This window comes from Oncorhynchus masou, unplaced genomic scaffold (genome assembly GCF_036934945.1).
Source record: "Oncorhynchus masou masou isolate Uvic2021 unplaced genomic scaffold, UVic_Omas_1.1 unplaced_scaffold_942, whole genome shotgun sequence".
Classification (NCBI taxonomy): domain Eukaryota; kingdom Metazoa; phylum Chordata; class Actinopteri; order Salmoniformes; family Salmonidae; genus Oncorhynchus; species Oncorhynchus masou.
Window position 1 is genome coordinate 100,090 of NW_027015912.1, and position 6,562 is coordinate 106,651.

Below are 6,562 nucleotides of genomic sequence, written 5' to 3' on the forward strand. Positions count from 1 at the left end.
AAGAGAGATTTATCTCCCTGTGTATGTGAAAGAGAGAGATTAATCTCCCTCTGTATGTGAAAGAGAGACTTATCTCCCTGTGTATGTGAAAGAGAGAGAGAGATTTATCTCCCTGTGTATGTGAAAGAGAGATTTATCTCCCTGTGTATGTGAAAGAGAGAGATTTATCTCCCTGTGTATGTGAAAGAGAGAGATTCATCTCCCTGTGTATGTGAAAGAGAGAGAGAGATTTATCTCCCTGTGTATGTGAAAGAGAGATTTATCTCCCTGTGTATGTGAAAGAGAGAGAGATTTATCTCCCTGTGTATGTGAAAGAGAGAGATTTATCTCCCTGTGTATGTGAAAGAGAGAGATTTATCTCCCTGTGTATGTGAAAGAGATTTATCTCCCTGTGTATGTGAAAGAGAGATTTATCTCCCTGTGTATGTGAAAGAGAGATTTATCTCCCTGTGTATGTGAAAGAGAGAGATTTATCTCCCTGTGTATGTGAACGATTTATCTCCCTGTGTATGTGAAAGAGAGATTTATCTCCCTGTGTATGTGAAAGAGAGATTTATCTCCCTGTGTATGTGAAAGAGAGAGAGAGATTTATCTCCCTGTGCATGTGAAAGAGAGAGAGAGATTCATCTCCCTGTGTATGTGAAAGAGAGAGATTTATCTCCCTGTGTATGTGAAAGAGAGAGAGAGATTTATCTCCCTGTGTATGTGAAAGAGAGAGATTTATCTCCCTGTGTATGTGAAAGAGAGAGATTTATCTCCCTGTGTATGTGAAAGAGAGATTTATCTCCCTATGTATGTGAAAGAGAGAGATTTATCTCCCTGTGTATGTGAGAGATTTATCTCCCTGTGTATGTGAAAGAGAGAGATTTATCTCCCTGTGTATGTGAAAGAGAGAGATTTATCTCCCTGTGTATGTGAAAGAGAGAGATTTATCTCCCTGTGTATGTGAAAGAGAGATTTATCTCCCTGTGTATGTGAAAGAGAGATTTATCTCCCTGTGTATGTGAAAGAGAGATTTATCTCCCTGTGTATGTGAAAGAGAGATTTATCTCCCTGTGTATGTGAAACAGAGAGAGAGTCCTTGTATAGTTGTACGATGACTAACAATACGATGACTAGGTCTCCATAGAACCAATGATGGAGAAGAAGATGGGGAGATTACAGGACTGTGGTCTGACACAGCCTGCATCGTCCCAAATGGCATCCCATTCCCTATGTAGTGCACTACTTTTGACCAAGAGCCCCAGAGATAGTGCACTATAAAGGGAATAGGGTACCATTTGGGACGTCACGTCGATGCTTCAAGCTGTCCCAGATCAGTTACTATTATACCTCGCGTGTCATTACCAAACACTGTAATCACATGGCTCTCCCTTTTCAATGTCTGAGATGTACTGTAATTCAGTGTTACGCTATGCTGCGTTCAACAAGGCAGAGAGGGAAAGAGTGAGAGAGAAAGAGAGTGATGGAAAGAGAGTGAGAGGGCAAGAGAGTGAGGGAAAGAGAGTGAGAGGCAAAGAGAATGAGAGGTAAAGAGAGTGAGAGGGCAAGAGAGTGAGAGGTAAAGAGAGTGAGAGGTAAAGAGAGTGAGAGGCAAAGAGAATGAGAGGTAAAGAGAGTGAGAGGGCAAGAGAGTGAGAGGGCAAGAGAGTGAGAGGTAAAGAGAGTGAGAGGTAAAGAGAGTGAGAGGGAAAGAGAGTGAGAGGGAAAGAGAGTGAGAGGGAAAGAGAGTGGGAGGGAAAGAGAGTGGGAGCGAAAGAGAGTGGGAGCGAAAGAGAGTGGGAGGGAAAGAGAGTGGGAGGGAAAGAGAGAGGGAAAGAGAGTGAGAGGTAAAGAGAGTGAGAGGTAAAGAAAGAGGGAAAGAGAGTGAGAGGGAAAGAGAGTGGGAGGTAAAGAGAATGAGAGGTAAAGAGAGTGAGAGGTAGTGAATGAGAAGGATAGAGAGAGGGAAAGAGAGAGAGAGGGAAAGAGAGTGGGAGGGAAAGAGAGTGGGAGGTAAAGAGAGTGAGAGGTAAAGAGAGTGAGAGGGAAAGAGAGTGAGAGGGAAAGAGAGTGGGAGGGAAAGAGAGTGGGAGCGAAAGAGAGTGGGAGCGAAAGAGAGTGGGAGGGAAAGAGAGTGGGAGCGAAAGAGAGTGGGAGGGAAAGAGAGTGGGAGGGAAAGAGAGTGGGAGGGAAAGAGAGTGAGAGGTAAAGTGAATGAGAAGGATAGAGAGAGGTAAAGAGAGTGAGAGGGAAAGAGAGTGAGAGGTAAAGAGAGTGGGAGGTAAAGAGAGTGGGAGATCTCTTTGGAGATGTGTGGGTTGAGGGCCACACAATCTGTTCAGTTGTACCCTCTAACTAACTCGTGGTATTCTGTGTTTTGAAGAGTGTGAAATGAAATGAGTCGGCCATCTACTAAACCCACTGCAGCGTTCACCATGTCTTAGATTTAGATGTCACTAGGGAATTGGTTTTCATTAAAAAACTATAATGACAATTGAAGTGAAATGCAGAATAAAGGAATGCTGTTCAATATGTAATAATACAATACTCTATTAATGCTGCTATGCACATGTTGTTGATGCAAAAAGCCCCTGCCCTTCTTCACTCACACGTTGTTTCTAATTGTTGCCTCCTCCCTCTTCCAATACAAACAATTGTTGCCACCTCCCTCTTCCAATACAAACAATTGTTGCCACCTCCCTCTTCCAATACAAACAATTGTTGACACCTCCCTCTTCCAATACAAACAATTGTTGCCACCTCCCACTTCCAATAAATATTTGCTCATCACCGATCTCTAGTGGTGGTGGAAGGGTAATGCAGAGGCTGTATATTCATTAAACATTACAGCGCTCCGGTCTCCTTACAAGGAAAGCAATAGTTTCGCGCTCTCCAACAGAAATGAAAATGCCTGCTGTCGTTCTCGATCTTTTATCTAAATGGTGATCAAGAAGTGAGGTCATAAGGGGCAGCTGGGTAGCCTAGTGGTTAGAGCGTTGGACTAGTAACCAGAAGGTTGCAAGTTCAAATCCCCGAGATGACAAAGTACAAATCTGTCGTTCTGTTCAGTTAACTAACCCACTGTTCCCAGGCCGTCATTGAGAATCAGAATTTGTTCTTAACCAACTTGCCTGGTTAAATAAAGATAAAATATCAAAAGGGCCAGGCTATCCAGATGTGTTTAAGAGCTCAATTCTTGACAAAATAACAACCCTGAATAGCATCTAAGACATGTTTGATCCAGCAGTTCTAACATTTTGAACATAGGAGAAATCAAAGAAAAACTGGTTTGAGTTTTACAGAAAAAAAGAAAAGACAAATTAAAAACAGAAGCTCAAAACCTATTCACATTCAGACCAGTCTACAGAAATGTGACATGTTGCACTGAGAGCCATCTGTGGTAAATCTGAGTGGCATTGAGAGTGGGGGTGAAACAAACATGGATTATCTTCAGTTGTCTTGTTTATTATGTACATGATCATATAAAACCATTCTGCCAGGCAGTGTTAAGTCTGGAATTCAAACTGAATGCCTCTACGTGTCTCTACCTTCAGTGCAATCATCCATAATGATGTGAGGTCCTGTGGCAGGAGGAGCATGGCGACAGTACGGCCAGGATACTGGAGTCCATTCCAGGGACCCACCCGTACGACGAATATACGCACGCATGACTAAGTCACTGTGGAGTCATACGCACGCATGACTAAGTCACTGTGGAGTCATACGCACGCATGACTAAGTCACTGTGGAGTCATACGCACGCATGACTAAGTCACTGTGGAGTCATACGCACGCATGACTAAGTCACCGTGGAGTCATACGCACGCATGACTAAGTCACCGTGGAGTCATACGCACGCATGACTAAGTCACCGTGGAGTCATACGCACGCATGACTAAGTCACCGTAGAGTCATACGCACGCATGACTAAGTCACCGTGGAGTCATACGCACACATGACTAAGTCACTGTGGAGTTATACGCACGCATGACTAAGTCACTGTGGAGTCATACGCACGCATGACTAAGTCACTGTGGAGTCATACGCACGCATGACTAAGTCACTGTGGAGTCATACGCACGCATGACTAAGTCACTGTGGAGTCATACGCACGCATGACTAAGTCACCGTGGATGAAAGCATCTGAGAAATGACAGATATTATATTATGGAATTAAACAATCGTAAAATGGAGTGATATTCTGTGTGGATTCCAGACTCGGGCCATTTCCAAATCCATCCCTAGCCCCTCCTCTCTGGCACCTCCCTTTGCTCTGAAGGGGCTGGATAGGTGGAAGAAAAAGGCGGAAACTCCATCCAGCCTATCAGAAATCAGAAGACAAGGTGAGTCACAAGCACCACATTGTATCCACCTATCCAAACCTTTCAGATCTACAGGGGTGCCTCGGGAAGATGGCCAATAGGTTGATTTGGAATTTAGGGTGTGTCTCAATTGTATATCCATGATTCATTGCGTCCTCTCTCATCTCCTTCTCAAAACACATAGGAAGAGAAGATCCAAGACAAGGAACCTCATGTCTTGTGTTCCAATGAGTTTTGAGAAGGATGTAAGGAGAGAAGGTATGAGGAATCAAGAAAATACAATTGAGATTCACCCAGTGTGTGTGTATCAGTGGTCTTTGATCTGGTCCTCCTCCTCCAGCTTGCGTATCTCTCCCTTCAGGAAGTTGATGGTCTCTCTGCTGGCCTTCAGTCTATCCTTCAGGTCTGTGATCTCCTGACTGGTCTTCTTCTTCGCTGCTTCCAGCTTCTCCCGCGTCCGCAGCTCCAGCTCCGCAACTACAGGCACAGGAAGGGTCAGTCACCAGTGACACTGTCCACTCAGCACTGCTGTGGTGTCACTGAACAACGAGGACAAAGACATTGGGTTTTATTGGCTGCCTTTACATAGGCAGTCCAATTGTGATCTCAATGGCAAAGGATCTGATCTGGCAAAAGATCAGAACTGGGCTGCCTGTGTAAACGCAGCCATGCACTTTTAATCTAAGCCCCTACTGCAGGGTTCCCCAACTGGGGACCCGCTGGCCGAATTTAGCCCGCGGGTGGATTTAATAGGCTCCCCAAGTTTTCTGAGCAATTATTTTTCATTGTTGGACATAAAAGACTAACAACACCAGGAAATCAGCTCCAAATGATTTTCATTTGGGAAAATGTGTTCAAGTATTCCCATGTATGATAGAGAGATGTGATTATATATACACATGTAAGCCAGGTTTGAAATGGTGTTTTAGTCAAATATTATATCTGTTTGGGCTTCTTTGAGGTCAATTTGCAGTCTACAAATGACTTGTAATTATGTTCCGGGCCCCCAACCAACCTCTCAAGAAAAAAGAGAAGAGAATCTACTTGATGATGTCTGTAATTTGCATTGAAACACATTTGCCCGACGAGGGTTAAAAAAGACATGAATCTACAGGTACAGGTGTGTGTGTGTGCTCCTCACACTCCGTCTCGTGCTTATAGGCCCCCAGGGTCAGTTGTCTAGAGGAACTAAATGTACAGGTGTGTGTGTGTGTGTGCTCCTCACACTCAGTCTCATGCTTATAGGCTCCCAGGGTCAGTTGTCTAGAGGTACTAAATGTACAGGTGTGTGTGTGGTCCTCACACTCAGTCTCGTGCTTATAGGCCCCCAGGGTCAGTTGTCTAGAGGAACTAAATGTACAGGTGTGTGTGTGTGTGTGTGTGCTCCTCACACTCAGTCTCATGCTTATAGGCTCCCAGGGTCAGTTGTCTAGAGGTACTAAATGTACAGGTGTGTGTGTGTGTGCTACTCACACTCAGTCTTGTGCTTATAGGCCCCCAGGGTCAGTTGTCTAGAGCAACTTAATGTACAGGTGTGTGTGTGTGTGCTCCTCACACTCAGTCTCATGCTTATAGGCCCCCAGGGTCAGTTGTCTAGAGCAACTTAATGTACAGGTGTGTGTGTGTGTGTGCTACTCACACTCAGTCTCGTGCTTATAGGCCCCCAGGGTCAGTTGTCTAGAGCAACTTAATGTACAGGTGTGTGTGTGTGTGTGCTACTCACACTCAGTCTCGTGCTTATAGGCCCCCAGGGTCAGTTGTCTAGAGGTACTAAATGTACAGGTGTGTGTGTGTGTGCTCCTCACACTCCGTCTCGTGCTTATAGGCCCCCAGGGTCAGTTGTCTAGAGGAACTAAATGTACAGGTGTGTGTGTGTGTGTGCTCCTCACACTCAGTCTCATGCTTATAGGCTCCCAGGGTCAGTTGTCTAGAGGTACTAAATGTACAGGTGTGTGTGTGGTCCTCACACTCAGTCTCGTGCTTATAGGCCCCCAGGGTCAGTTGTCTAGAGGAACTAAATGTACAGGTGTGTGTGTGTGTGTGTGTGTGCTCCTCACACTCAGTCTCATGCTTATAGGCTCCCAGGGTCAGTTGTCTAGAGGTACTAAATGTACAGGTGTGTGTGTGTGTGCTACTCACACTCAGTCTTGTGCTTATAGGCCCCCAGGGTCAGTTGTCTAGAGCAACTTAATGTACAGGTGTGTGTGTGTGTGCTCCTCACACTCAGTCTCATGCTTATAGGCCCCCAGGGTCAGTTG

General features: G+C 45.1%; 1 long non-coding RNA gene across 1 annotated transcript; it reads right to left on the reverse strand.

The window, feature by feature from the left end:
* Positions 1-2,502: 2,502 nt before the first annotated feature.
* On the reverse strand, positions 2,503-5,580 carry LOC135538332 (uncharacterized). The gene is made up of 2 exons (XR_010455402.1): positions 5,446-5,580; positions 2,503-4,781 (listed from the first exon to the last, which is right to left on the reverse strand). It is a non-coding gene; the product is annotated as an uncharacterized LOC135538332 (long non-coding RNA).
* Positions 5,581-6,562: the final 982 nt, after the last annotated feature.